Source organism: Felis catus, chromosome D1, assembly GCF_018350175.1.
Source record: "Felis catus isolate Fca126 chromosome D1, F.catus_Fca126_mat1.0, whole genome shotgun sequence".
In the NCBI taxonomy this organism is placed as follows: Eukaryota; Metazoa; Chordata; class Mammalia; order Carnivora; family Felidae; genus Felis; species Felis catus.
The window spans coordinates 45,642,002-45,656,387 of NC_058377.1; the positions used below are offsets into that span (position 1 = coordinate 45,642,002).

The 14,386-nt window shown below is 44.8% G+C and overlaps 1 long non-coding RNA gene across 1 annotated transcript in view; it reads right to left on the minus strand.

Annotated features, from left to right (window-relative positions):
* Positions 1-9,084, minus strand: part of LOC123380458 — a 42,332-nt gene extending 33,248 nt beyond the window's left edge. The window contains exon 1 of the long non-coding RNA XR_006586249.1: positions 1,975-9,084. This is a non-coding gene — a long non-coding RNA (uncharacterized LOC123380458). The remainder of the gene's footprint in view (positions 1-1,974) is intronic.
* Between the last annotated feature and the right edge of the window lie 5,302 nt (positions 9,085-14,386).

The following is a 14,386-nucleotide window of genomic DNA, read 5'->3' on the forward strand; positions in this document are numbered from 1 at the left end:
TTCATTAGCCCAGAGGCACCTCCAGGTTGCCAAAGTCACACACCAGTGAGGCTGCAAACACCCAGAGGGAAGCCCTTTTCTAACATATACAAAGATGGAGTACGTAGCCATAGAGGCTCAGAGGACACAAGAGGCAATGACTAAGGGAGACCCTCCAGAGAACAGAATGAGGGGCTGACAGATGAGACAACCCAGGAATCTACACCTCTACGAAGGTAAGGAGTCTTCAGAAACTCTGTCCTGGAAGATCGCTCATCGTGTCAGGCCTGTGACTGTGCCACATCTCCCATTCTCTCCTTCCAACAGTGTTTATAGTGGTTCTCCTGCTGCTACTCCACCACTGCACACTGAACATGGGGGTGGGGGGAGGTGAGAGGGGACGTGGCCCTCTAGTGTTTGCACCACTAGACAGTAGGGATGTGCGTGCACTGCCCACCATCCAGAGATCCCGCAGTTCAAGCTGGTTGAGGTTTCAGGGTTGTCCCCCTTGGGAGGGGCAAGTGTGTTCTCTGTAAAGGAACAAAGGCGTTTTTGGTAACCAAATGGTGCAGTGGCTGGTGGCAGTTGCTGGCTAGATGATGACACTTCTCAGCTTCCCTTCCACTTACATGTACCCATTTGATCAAATGTCATTCAGTAATGTGTAAACAAAAGTTGCTGAGTAGGACTTAAAAAGAAGATAAGACAGTTGCAGTCGCAGGCATTTTGTCTGGTTTTATCTTTCATCCTTTCTCCTACTTCCTGCCTAGAATGCAAAGATGATGACTGGCACTCTAGCAGCTATATTTGACTAGGAGGCAATTCTAAGATAGCACATACTAAAATGGTGAAGCAGGAAGACAGAAGGGTTCCTTGCTCCCCAAAGACACTATGGAATCAACACATCCGTCCTTTAATATTAAGTACAACAAACTTTCATCTTGTTTAAGCCACTGTTTCTCCTGGTTTTTGACAACACAAGTAACAAATACACTAACAATATACAGAAGACTCCCAGATTCATAGTTGTGATCTCTTCCATTAATTACAAAGCTGCCCTCTAGCTGTCTCAAATTCAAAGTTCTCAAAATCAAATTTATTATCACTGTATCCAACCTCATCCCCCATTGAGTTTGTTCCTCAGCTTCGGGTGTGTGGGGATAAGGAATAGAAGAGCTGGCAAGCAATGAGCCCTGGGACCCAGGAAGAGGGACATGCACAGGACTGGCTGCCTGAGAATTCAGGGAGGAAGGGCTTCCAGCCATACAGCAGGAACCTTCCTGGGCTAAGATCCCACTATAGACTCACTGCAGGCTCTGCTTGCTCCAGACTAAAGGTCTGAGGGTATATATGTCTATCATGAGTGGGGAAGGAGGGAATGAAAACCCAGTCTCAAGAGGCTCTGGGTGGTTTTTGTGGGAATGGAAAAGGTATGGACCAGTTACTACTATTGGAAATGTCTAGTAATAGTTGATGAAGAAACAACCTTGCAAGAAATATGAAGAAAACCTATCTATCATGTTACACAGACATCAGACAGGAAATGGCCATGTTTTCAGGTTTGTTGGGCCTGAGGAAGGGCAAGGGCATATGGGCTGTGTGTGTAAGTTTGTGCAGTGCAGGACCCACAGTTATTTTAAATGGAGGTGGTAAGCAGAAAGGGGAAGCAAGCTAGGGCTGCCTTTCCCGGAACGGAGTATCTAACATGTTGGAGGGGGTGACAATTTATGAAGTATCTTCCTATCTATGCACCCATGTGGGCCCCACTAAAGCTTGTGAGGTCAGGAGTAAAATTGCTCTTGCTTTTTCAAGAGGAGACTGAGGCACAGAGAGGCAAAATCCCATTAAAAGGAATGCCCTTCATGGAGGTGTCACGATGCCAAGCCACAGGAGAGCCATGGGAATGCTGGTACTCTTGAAGGGAGAGGAGATAACAGAGTTACTGAGTTTAGTGTCCATCCATCAGAGGCTCTGGTGTCCCAGATGTGCACTTACCTGGCCATCCACTCCATCGCTGTTCACTGGCTCAGTCTCAAACCTGGATTCGGGCTCTCTTGCACAGCAGGCCCGCTGACCCTGGCTGTGTGACGGGGGGAGACAAGGTGAGAGGCTTGCGTGACCACAAGATGCTCTCACAGGAGAAAACTGGCACAAGTGGGGAGTGAGTGGAGGAGGGGGCATGAGGGACGAGACAGCGGGCAGAATTTAGGCAAATCGTGAATACATTCCAAGCTTTCATTCTCTTACATTTAGGCTCCACCTGATTGAACTGCAAAGCCCCAGAGATTATGCTCTAAATGCCTTCTAAAATTGGCCCACACAGCCCTGCATGTAGTTTCTGCAACATCCTGCATACGTGAACAGCTGCACCGCACCTGGCCCAGCTGGGAGCGAGAGGGAGTACAGGCCTGGGTGGCCCCGGACAGGCGACTCACCCTTCTGGGTCTCCACTTATTCCAAGTAAAATTAGCAGGAAAGAGAAACTGCTCTCTTGGGGACTTGGGGCGAACGTGCAAGCATGTGTGGGCACGCAGTCCAGCCCGGCACAGGATGACATTGATGGCGTGGGGCCGGGCCTGGGAGCTTCTGACCAGGTACCCATGCTCCTTGTTCTCTCAGCTACCACACCGAGCTCATGAGCTCCTTTTCTCTTCCCTCCCAGATCGGCCTCTCTTCCCATGCCAGTCTAAGAAAAGTGGAATTCTAAAGAGGTTTACAGGTTTGCAAGAGGCCTCAGCATCTGTCAGTGGAGAAGCCAGAAATCAGACCCTGGACCCCCAGCCATGGATCCGATCACTTCTTCCTTCCTTCTTTCCACACTTCTTGTATATACCTTCTGCATATCAGTCACACAGCAATAACCTGGATGGGGTGCCTGCTGGAGGTACTGAGAAAGGGAAGTCACCGGTCACCAGGTGGTCACACGGTGACAGTGACAATGTTACGACTAAATAACCAGTCAGCTCCAGGGAGGCAGAAGAGGGTCTGTGCTGGGTTCTGCCCAGGAGAACTGGGAACCACTCTGTGCTTGCCCGGCACTCATCACAGTGGGAGAGTGAGCCATGGTTTGCAGCCCAGTCCTGATGCTGGCCCCAGAAGGGGCCATCCCCATGGGCCTCACTCTGTGCCTCTGGACTCCAGCTTCCCCATCCCCCCATACCTGGCGTGTCCCCAGACATCCAGGAGGCCCCGGGCTTCAATTCTTTCCCAGAACCTTTGCTGCAGGGGCTCAGAACCCAGGAAGCCTCCCTGTACCACTGGGCCCTGGGGTGCGGGGGATTCAGGGATTGGGTATTAAGCTGAGGAGTGCACACTTGTTTCCCTTTTAGTCTTAGCTACTGGATAGGGCTGCTCGGGTCTCTGGGAGAGTTTTATTCCCTTCCCTCCATGTCATTCATGAGTTTTCTTTCTAATTTTGTTTTTAACAAAATATGTAGGTTATTTTTCTCAGCTCTAATCTGTTCCCATCAAAGCTGTTGAAAAAATATATATATATTTTTTTATTCTGTTATGGTAAATGTCATGAGGTGAAAATGTCATCTCAACAGCTGGCCCCAGAGTTCTCTTAAGGCAAGAACTATTCTTGTTTGGGGAAAATACTTTGACAAGCACCTTGGGGAAGAAGATGAGACTGACAGAAACCACTGGCTGAATGGACCTACAAGAAAACGATGAGAATTTGCTCACTCTGGAAAAGAAGGGGCGGAGTATAAAGCCAAGGGAAGGGGACTGGATGGAGAGAAAGCAGGAGAATTAAGAGTAAGCCTAGGTCTAGACAGTGAAATTCCTCACAGCAGGGTGGAGTCCAGATCCCAACCCCAGAGATGGTTTTGTGCCAGGAAATTGCAAGAACAGGGATGCCTAACATTCAACTCAAAAGTGTTTCATTGCTGTGGTGTAAACCCATCCATCTCCCCAAAGAACTTCAGCAAACTGTGTCACATTCATGCACCTTTGAGCGGGATATTTTTTAAGAACTAGTTTCTTGTCTAAATCATGTCACGGAGAATGAAGTGTTTGTGAGATGCACTGCCCTTACTCTTGGAAACCTGCAAAAATCTTTGGCTTAACTCTGGACTTCTGCAAAAGAGTTGTGGTTTGAGGAGGCCCAAGTTGACGTGCTATTTCACATAAACGCTAAACAATTAAACAAGTGACTGAGGGCACTGAGCCAAGAATCTAACTGGATGTAACTGTGCACAGCAATATCAATACCCCATGCTTGCAAAGTGCTTTATTCTCAAGCATCGTCTCCTCTCACCTCACACCACCTCTAGGGGGCAGTTTAGGCAGAGCGGCTGGTCCTTATTTTAGAGGTGCAAAAGAGATGCCTCCTTTTCAGGCCCTTTCTGGCAGGGCCTTTCCCAGGGAGCTAGTAACCCTCCTACTGGGCTCCCCAGGAGTTGGAACCAGTAGGCTTGCTGAGCTATGGAAATTATAAGACCTGGAAGACCAGTATCGTTAGAAGGTACAGGGGTGGAGAGGGGGCTTTGTTCAGCTTGGAGTTTGGAAACAGATGCCTCCTTTTCAGGCCCTTTCTGGCAGGGCCTTTCCCAGGGAGCTAGTAACCCTCCTACTGGGCTCCCCAGGAGTTGGAACCAGTAGGCTTGCTGAGCTATGGAAATTATAAGACCTGGAAGACCAGTATCGTTAGAAGGTACAGGGGTGGAGAGGGGGCTTTGTTCAGCTTGGAGTTTGGAAACAGTGTGTCCAGTGCTTCTGTGGTTTACCAAGATGCATTCTGGTGTAGAGCTCACTGGCTCAGGCATCCCCAGTGAGCAGTGGGTCCTGATGTCGGCCCCCAGCTCCTCATAGAGGGCTCAGGAGAGCCTCCACATTCCTGAAGCCTGAACCGTGCTCCTGAGACCCACCTCATTCCCACTTCTCAGCAAGCCCCAAGTTCTGCTAATGACCTTTCTCCTCCAGCTGCTCTCCTATTCTCAGCACTAGGACTCTGGGTGGGATTTATAGGACTTATGCCTCTACTCATGCTTGTTCTCAGGGTTCACCTGAGGACCAGCTGCTTGGCCTCGGATCTGCTAAGGGTCTGAGTCCCCAAGAGGCCCTCCTGGATCAAGGCCCAGAATCTGTGAGCCAACACAGCCTCACCTCCATTTCATGCTCTGAGGCTTGGGGTGCTCTCTCAGATGTAGCCTCTTCATGTGAGTTTTCTTAAGTGGGGGAGAGGGTATTTTAAGCTCTTTGCAGGGAGGAGTCATTTCCTGGCTGTGATCCAGGCACCGCACGGCTCACTCTACCCTGCTTTCTTTTCAGTCCCTCCCTGCCTCCCCACACCAAACCCAAAGTCACAGCCTTCCTGGTGCTGTGGCTCTTCCTGTGTTACATATCCCCTAGAGTGTGTGTGTAGTAGGGGCGGGAATAGGGACTAAGGACCTTACGTCCTGTGCCATATAGGTCACATAAATGCCTCAAAAGCATCCTCTTGGGTTCCCTGGATGGCTGTCAGAAGAACATGCTATTCTTGATCTCGGGGTGGTGAGTTCGAGCCCCACTTTCAAGGTAGAGATTACAAAAAAATAATAATAAGTTAAAAATAAAAAATATCCTCTCTTCTAGAATTCTGCACACAAGATATGGTTGTCATAGATACAGAAATACATGAATATATGAGGGTTCTAACCATTGCCCCTTTGTGACTGAGCATAAAACAGACAAACTAGGGCACCCGGGTGGCTCAGTCGGTTGAGCGTCTGACTTCGGCCCAGGTCATGATCTCACAGTTTGTGAGTTCGAGCCCCGCGTCAGGCTCTGTGCTGACAGCTCAGAGCCTGGAGCCTGCTTCAGATTCTGTGTCTCCCTCTCTCTCTGCCCCTCCCCTGCTCCCACTCTATCTCTGTCTTAAAAATAAATAAAACATTAAAAAAAATTTTTTTTAAAACAGACAAATTAACCCCTCTATTTCCACGAGTCCATGCACACTTAGAACTCTGGTTTCCACATGAGAACTAACAGCTCCCAACAGCCTCTGAATGGGAAGTGGACAGTCTGGACAGACTGTGCCCAGAGCATGGTACCCACTGACAGCTGAGGGACAAGATGGGAGGGCTACATAGCCCAGGCCCAGCAGGAAAGGAGTCTCTGCTGGGGAGATGAACTTGAGACACAGCTCCAGAAATGGAATGGCATATGTGGCCAGGCCTGGCCCTGGGCACCCTGTTCACCTGCCTGAGCACATAAGTGTGTCCTCCTTGCAGGAGGCTACCTCCAATCTCCCCCCAACCTGCAGTGCCAGCCTTTTCTCGCAGGTCAGCTGCTATTCAGAGGAAAAGCCAGTTAATGCTGGTCATAACAGGGACTGGCAGATGTGTGGCATTTCTGACAGCGGGCTAGGTGCAGGGAGGCAGGACAGCAGGAGGCTGCCTGGAGAACACATTTTCCCACACCACTGTAAACACCTTGTAAACACCACTGAAGGGCAGACTCTATGACTGAGGATGCTGATAGCTCACGGCGTCCCGCAGGCGCTAAGCCCTCCTATGGCCAGACAGGCTGCCTGGGAGAGAGGCCAGTCACCCCGGCTGCAGGGAACAGAATAAACACAAACAAAAGGCTTGCGGAGGAGGGGCGCGTGGAGCCCCACTTGGGTGCTCAGCAGAGTGAAGACGGATATCGACTCATGGCTCGGAGAGCTGGGGTTCAGTTTATGGCCCTTTGATTCCATGGGGCAGCGCTGAACCACCATCTGGCCGGACACTGGATGTCCCCTGCACCCCTGCAGGATTCCCAAGGCTGGTCTCCGGCCAACAAGCAGAGCTATGCCTGAGACCAAGCCTAGCACAGTGAGCCGCACTCGTGGAGCGCGGGTGCCACCTGGTGGCCAGATCTGGCGTGACAGGCGCGCCCAGCGCCCGCCAAGACCTACAGAACCAGCCAGGGCAACGAGGATCACCACTGCAGTGACTGTAATGATAGCAACACCTTATGAACACCACGCATCTTCCCAGCCATTCTGTACTCCGCCTTCTCTGTGGTTTGGTCAGGCTGGTCTCTCTGTCCCTACAATGATAAAGGTAACATCCACACCAAAAATAACCACAGAATGTCCACCATGGATCAGGAAATTACTTTCTGCCATGCACTGAGCTAGGCACGAGAGTGAAAATTACCAAGCTATGGTCCCTTCCTTCAAGGGACTCCTATGCTCAGATATTTACAATTAACCAAAATACAAGACAAAGGATGATGAGAAATTCAATAAGCTGAGCAGGCCCAGATGAGGTGGTAACTACTGAACATCAGGAGCTTAAAAGGAGGCATCACTGAGGCTGTGAAGTATGGACAAGATTTCAGCAGGTGACCAAAGGGCGGACATTCCAAGCAGAGGAACTGTCCTGGCAAAGGCAAAGACCAGCGAAAACACCCAGTAGGCCCAGGAACCAGCAAGTGTGGCCACGGAATTTTGTGGGAGGGGTGATGCACGAAGCGATGAAACTTTGAGGATAATTTGGGATTGAGTTGAGGTACGCCTTATACAGGCTAGGTGCTGGGTGTGAACATTTCTCCTGAGGGCTAAAATAAGCCACTGAAAGGTTTGAAGCAAGGGCATAACTAGGTTGATCTTTAAAAGATCTGTTTTAAGAGGCAAGTGTGCAGGGAGACTGGTTAGGGAGAATGGATGTGGCATTCCACTGACAGGCGAATTCCTGTCAACAGACAAGGATTCCTGTCTTCAACAGGCGAATTCCTGTCTTCAACAGACACTTGGCAGGCCTACGGTGTGCCAGGCACCGTTTGTACAAAATGTCCTTCCCTCTTGGAGCTTACATTCTAGAGCATAATGGAGTAGGTAGGAGGCATGAACAGGAGGTGACATGCGAGATATTGCAGAATCTGAAGCTCCATGACTTGATGGTCAGTGGTAAGAAAGATGGGAGAAAAGATTTAGTGTAAGTGACAGTGAGAAAGTAAGACCATTCAAGGCTGGACCACAGCAAGAGCAGGTTTGAGAGGGAAGGAAATCAGACTACTTTTGAATGCGATCAGGAAACAGAACACGGAGCTAAGAAGCAAAAACTCCAAAAAAGTCAACTTTACAACGACCACCGTCCCATCCCCTGAAAACTCAGAGTAGGTTTTGCAGAAATTTCTCCTGCCTTTAGAGGTGAAAACTATATTGAATCAATTGTCAAATACAAATGTCTGTAAACAGATTCATTATGTGTTTGCTGAGGGAGCATATGGATAATAGTAACTGCTAATGTTTACTGAGTGCTCAGTGGGAATGAAACACTATGCTCATTTACTGCTTCCTCCAGTTGCCATATTCCAGTCTCGTAAGTGGGCAACGAGTAGGTCCAAGTCACACAGTTAGCAGGCATCACAAGCTCCTCAAGAAGGTCTGGATCTGTTTTTTACCCTCTCCTCCAGCAGGGGCTGGGTGCAGTAGACAGTTTTCAGCCTGGTGACACATCTCCAGCCATTTTCCTATGGTGGTCAACCTGCCTGAAGCTTTATTAGAAGAAGCTTCCGGCCCTTCCTGACTGGCCACAGTTAAGAGAGGTAAGATACCAAAAAGTGAGGGAAAACAGACCTTAAAGAAATAAAGAGCTAGAGTGCTGGTAGCATGACAGGGAAAAGAAGGGTACAATTGTTCTTCTCTTGGGAAGATGAAAAAAAGGAAATGTGGGTTTCAGTGGTGATGTGAAGGTGCAAGGCTGGGCAGCAGCAGTTATTTCTGCCTTCTAGAGGCTCGGACTCTCCCTCTGGCTCTTCCAGGCCCGTGAAGAAAGCAGTTGCACAACTTCTCCAACTAGAAGGAGCCAGTCCAGGAAAGAAGCCCATCCACACAAGGTTCTGGGCCCTCCTGGGCCCGAGACTCCGGGATGAACGACACTTCAGTCTTATCTTAGATGTGGAAGAATTTAATTTATCTTTGGCAATCCTAACTTCCCACTATTCTTACTGTCATATTGAGCAGATCGCTTAATTAGTATAAAAGCATTCAAAACAAGACTGAAAAAAATGCCTAATTGAGTGAAACCTTTATAATAAGAGTAATAAAAATATATCCCTGAAGTAGCCCCCAGAAAAACTGTCACTTGACCCATATGAGGAATAAATATGGTCACACTAATATATATATATATATATATATATATGTATATATATATATATATATATATATATATATATATATATATAATTAATTAGAGAAAGAGAGAGAGCATGTACGCAGAGCCCAAGGCTGGGCTCCACACAGGGCTTCGTGTGTGACTCAAACTGACAAACCGTGAGATTATGACCTGAGCCAAAATCAAGAGTTGGAAGTTTAAGCAATTGAGCTACCCAGGTGCCCCTGCTTTATGGTTTTTTTCAATTGATTACTCTTATAATCAGGAAGTCCAGTGACCATTTGCCAAATGCTTGCTATGTTACAGAAACTCTTGGGGGCTACCTCTTAGGGACAGGTCAGTGAATGAAACAGATTTCCATCCTCATGGGGCTTACTCTCTAGCAGGGGAAGAGAGGGAAACAATAGATTTAATAAATAATTTAGCACATTGAAGGCTGTCAGTCATGTTAAGGATAAAAAAAAAGTAGAGGTGGCCAAATGAGTCTAAGATGCAAAGATGGGGTAGGCCTCCTTGAGAAAGTAACATTTAAACAAATAAAGCACCTTGAAGAAGGTGACTTTGGCCTTCACAAAGCTACAGAAGTCCTAGTTATACCCATACTCCAGGACAAGTATCCAGTGCCTTACATTTATACTATTAAGATGGACCTCTCAAATAGGACTTCTTAGAACAAATTTTTACTTCATTGGGTGCCTGAGTGGTTTGGTTGGAGGGTGTGTGACTCCTGATCTCACGGTCATGGGTTCGAGCTCCATGTTGTGTGTAGAGATTACTAAAATTAAAAAAAAAAATCAAAACAAAACCTTTTACTTCAAAATGACCTACATCAAAAAGTAGCAGCAGTTTCTCTCACCAAAAATGTCAAGTTCTGTCCCACAACTTATAAAACTAGGGTTATATTCCAAATAATAGCTTCATAGAATACCAAGGCCAGTGGTACATCTGTAGGTCTGAGATCACTCAGAGATATTCCCTTGGTGTTTATTAGAAATAAATCTGTGCGAAGTTCCCAGAAGGTGACAGGGCACACAGAGAATGCTCAGCCAATTTTAATGAAAGTTACCCTCCATTTTTCTAAATCTTCCACAACCACTCCCCTGGGCTCAGGCACATGGCTTTAGGAAAGCTCATGTGGCCCCTGTGAAAAGCTTACATTCAGGATCACTGATACTACCTTAGGCCTACAGTCGACTCCCAGTAACGAGAAGAATTACTCTTTTAAAATTGAGAAAGATCCTCTTCCACCCAGAATTGTCTGTAGACATGAGGCACACAATGAACGCTTCCATAAATAATAAATGTTCTGCTTCCAGTAATGGTGGGATAGATATTTCACACACAAAAAAAATCCTCCAAATGAAAAAAGCCATCAAAAATGGGGAAAATATGAAAGAAACAACTTCTTGAAGGCATTACAGAGCCAATTAGAAAATGAATTAATGAGCCAGATCCATAGGTAAGACAAGCCCAGAAAGATGAGACAAGCATTTGGGGTTGCTTTCGCTGAGAAACTATGAGACAGGACAAAGCTTTGACAGCCACAGAGCTCTGTGGTAGTATAAGCCGGAATGGGCACGTTCCATAGAAGAGGTTGATCTAATAAACTTGAAGATGTGCAATCCCCTAAGCCCCACCCCCAGGTCTATAACCCATGGAAAAGTGTGTGCAGGGCACCGAGACTCATATACAGAAATGTTAACAGTGGCATCTTTATAATAGCCCTACACAAGAAACAACTCCTGTCCGTGGTATATTCAGAATACTGTAAAAAATAAAAATAAACAAATTACAGCAACACACAACAATCTAAAGCTGAGAGAAAGAAGCCAGATACCAAAAACAAAATGAACAAAACAAAAACATCATGCATAATTCCATTCACATAAAATTCAATTCTCTAGCCAATGTAATCTCTGCCACTTGGGAATGCATGTTAAGGCAGAAGTGACTATGGTAAAAAGGACACTGGCTACATTTGAGGTAGATAAGCTTAGTGACTGCAAGAGGGTACAAGATCAGCTTCTTGGTGCTGGCAATTTCTTGATCTTGTTGGTGACTACATAATTATTTGTTTTGTGATAAATACTGAACTCAAGTTTTTGTGGGATTGGAGGCTGTAATTTTGTATATTTCACGAGAGGTTTAAAAAACCCCGTTAACATGTTGTTGCATGTATCACTAGTTAATTCTTTTTTATTGCTGCATATATTTTATTGTATGCATATACCAAACTTCATCCTTTCACCTACTGGAAGACATTTAGTTTGTATCTACTTTCCAGCTATTGCAAAGAAAGCGGCTCTGAACATTTACACACGTCTTTAGTATGGATATAGAATTTTGTTTCTCTTAGGTAAATACTTAGGACTGCAATGTCTGACTAAAATGACACTACATGTTTGATTTTTTTAAGAAACTAGCAAATTACTTTCCAAATAAGTTGTTCCATTTTACATTCCCATCAGCTGTAGGTAAGTGTTCAGGCTGGTCCACATCCTTGCCATCCTTAGTACACATCCTTATTATAGTCAGTCTTTTAGATTAGAGTCATTTTAGTGAGTGTGTAGTGGTATCTCCGGCTGGTTTTAATTTGCAAGGATTATGAGCATATTTTCATGTGCTAATTTGCCATCCATGTATCCAACTCTACTGCCTACTTAAAAAATCAAATTGTTTACTTGCTACTGAGTTTTAAGCACTTTGAATGTGTTATTTCATGGTCTTCTAACCTCCACTGTTTCTGCTAAGTCAGTTTATAACCTTTTTAGGGTTCCCTTGTTAAATGGTGCATCTTTTCTCTTGCTGCTTTTAATTTTCAGCATTTTTACTGTCATGTGTCTATTTGCAGATCTCTTTTGAGTTTATCCAACTAGGAGTTCACTGAACCTCCTGGATGTAGGTTATAGTTTTCCAATAAATTTGGAAAGTTTTTAGCCACTATTTCTTTGAATATCTCTTCTCTCTCTTCTCCTCCTGATACTCCCATTATGTATATATCAGGGCATTGAAGGTGCCCATCTTCCTCAAGGTTCTGTTTATCATTCTTTTTCCTTTCTGTATTCTTTGGCTTGCACAACCTCTATTGTTGATCTATTTTGAGGTTCACTTAAGTCTTCCATCAGTTCAAATCCATTGTTGAGTTTCTCCATTGAATTTTTTATTTCAGTTATCATACTTGTCATCTCTAGGATTTCCGTTTGGTTCTTTTTAAACATTCAACCTCTTTATGATATTTTCTATTTGATGCTATATTTTCATCATACCTTCCTTTACTTGTTTTAATCAAGCTTTCATTTACTGTGAACTTACTTGTAATGACTGCTTTGAAATATATTCCCATTAAATCTCACATCTGATTACTCTCACAAGTAGCTTCTGTTGCCCATTTCTTTTCCCTGGGTATACTTCCCTGTTTCCTTGCATGCTTAATAAATTTTCATTGGAAACTGAACATTTTAGATACCTTGTAGCAACTCTGGGTTGGAGGTCTCCCCACCCCCAAGACATATTGTTCTTACTTATTTGTCTAATGACGGGTTGAACTATTTTAGTGAAGTCTATTTCTCTCTCAGCCTCTGTGGTTGCTCCTGGGGGAGTGGGGGCTCATATAGCTTTGGGTAGCCTTAGTGAACCTGCGATGACAGTAGTAATGGTAAGGTTCCCTTCCATTTTTCCTTGACTGTGGAGTTGGGAGTAGAGACAATGGCAAGCTTCTTTTGGAATGACACTTTTACTCTTGGAGCTGAGAGCTCAGTGGAGGTGGGGAAGGGCAGTAGCCTGAGGTCCTCTTGGCTTGCTTTTCACAAGATGGAGAAAAGGCTGTCAGGGCCCCAGTATTCTCAGTGTGCTGCATTCAAGGGAGAGCCCTCACTCCATGATGAGGGTTGGATAGAAGAAGAGAGTTCTCACCTCTCAACTGCACTTGCCAGGGACTTCGCCTCAGCATTAGTCAGCTGGGGACAGGATGAGAACCACTGAAGTCCTGCAACTCCTGAAAGAAAGCCTTCTTGCTAGCAGCTGGGTAGTGAGAGAGACCTATATTCTTGGCTGCAGCAGTATGGAGTCGAGTCTCCACAAAGCTGAGCTGGGAGGGAAGTGGGGAGGACATTGGTTGAAATACAACAGACTTTTTTTTTTTTTTTTTTACTGAAAGTAAGATTCACCTTTCTTACTCAAAGTAAAATTCATCTTCCTTATTAAATTTTCATAGAATTTCTTGAAGAAATGGTTCTTCATTTGCTGTTTGTTCTTTGGGCCATTTCTAGAGGCTTTAAATGAGTGAATTTTAGCAATAATTTTCACCAGTTTCACTGGAGAGTGAGTCAGCAGAGCTGTTCATGCTGTTATGCCAGAAGTCATCTCCCTACTGAGTTTTACAGAGTTCTTCATATATTTGGATAAAGCCCTTTAATAACTGTGATTTGCAAACATTTTCTCCTAGTATGTCAACTGTGTTTACATCTCCTTCAAAGTGTCCTTTGAAGAGCCAGTTTTCTATTTTGTTTGTTTTTGTGTTTGCTTTTGCATATGGCTACCCAAATGGTTCGGCACACGTGCTGAAAAGATTATCCTTTCCCCACTGAATTACCATGACATCTTTGTTAAAAATCAGTTAACCAAAAGTATCTAGGTTGATTTCTGGACTTGCATTATGTTTGACTGATCTATTTGCCCATCTTTGTATCAGTACATAGAATATTTTGCTTTTGGTAGCTTTATAATGTCTTAAAATCAGATAGTGTAGGTCCCCTTTGTTCTTTTTTGAGGTAGTTTTGGCCATTTTATGTATTTTGCACTTCTATATACATTTTAGAATCAGCTTACAAAATTTATCAATTCTAATAGTTTTTTATAGGTTTCTTAAGATTTTCTACATAAATGAGCATGTTGTCTGCCACTGAAGACAGTATTTTACTTACTGTTTTCTAATTTGGCTTATTTTTCAAGTCTTACTGCAATGGCTAGAACTTCCAGCACAATGACATACGTGTCATGTTGATATTAGAGGGAAAGTATTAATTAATTCATAATTAGGCATGATGTTAACCATAGGTTTTTTTTTTTTTCTGGTGGGTGCCCTTTATTAGAAAATTCCTTTCTATTCCTAGTTTGAAGAGATTCTCCCCTATTCCCAGTTTGCTGAGAGTTATGAGGAGGAGATGGTGAAATTTGTCAAATGCTTTTTCAGTTCTCTTGAGATGATCACATTTTTTTTTCTTTTTTATCAGACTAGTATGATAAATGACACTGATTGATTTCCCATCTTTGCATTCTTGGGGTAAATTTCACTTGGTCATAATGTGTTCTCTTCT